Genomic DNA, 506 nt, shown 5'->3' on the forward strand with positions numbered 1-506 from the left:
CAGAGAGGAGAAAAGGCCACATTGGGATGGGAAGACAGCTCAGTATTTAAACTAAAGGTTTATTTTAAGCCATTAGAGAATTTCAGTGAGAGGGAAACACAAAGACCGTGACCGTTTACAATGGAAACCAGAATTTTAGAAAGTTGGTTTTACTCAGTCTGAGAACTTTACTGAAAAGACACAATTAAGAAAATAAAAGCAAGTAGCTGAAAATGGGAAGGGCAATGTCTACTGAACTGTGGTCCCAGAAACATCAGACAACATACTTTATTCTAAATAATATATTGCAGTTAGACCAAGGGTGCATGTACTTTGTTTCTGCTACAAAATCTATATTTGAAAACATAGTGAAATTCTGGTAATTTAATAGTCCAACCAAGTCCCACTGCTGCAATAAAGACAAAAATAAATGCTTTTACAATCATTATTATTTCATAATTCCCAGGAGTTCCCTAGGAGTTCTGGAAATTTTAGTGTGCACAGCTGTTACTGAAGTGTTCTATCAG

The 506-nt window shown here is 35.6% G+C and overlaps 1 protein-coding gene across 1 annotated transcript in view; it reads left to right on the forward strand.

The window, feature by feature from the left end:
* The window catches only part of PTPRR (protein tyrosine phosphatase receptor type R), a 139,900-nt gene that overhangs the window by 80,209 nt on the left and 59,185 nt on the right, over positions 1–506 (forward strand). The window lies entirely within an intron of this gene.

This window comes from Geospiza fortis, unplaced genomic scaffold (genome assembly GCF_000277835.1).
Source record: "Geospiza fortis unplaced genomic scaffold, GeoFor_1.0 scaffold166, whole genome shotgun sequence".
Lineage (NCBI taxonomy): Eukaryota > Metazoa > Chordata > Aves > Passeriformes > Thraupidae > Geospiza > Geospiza fortis.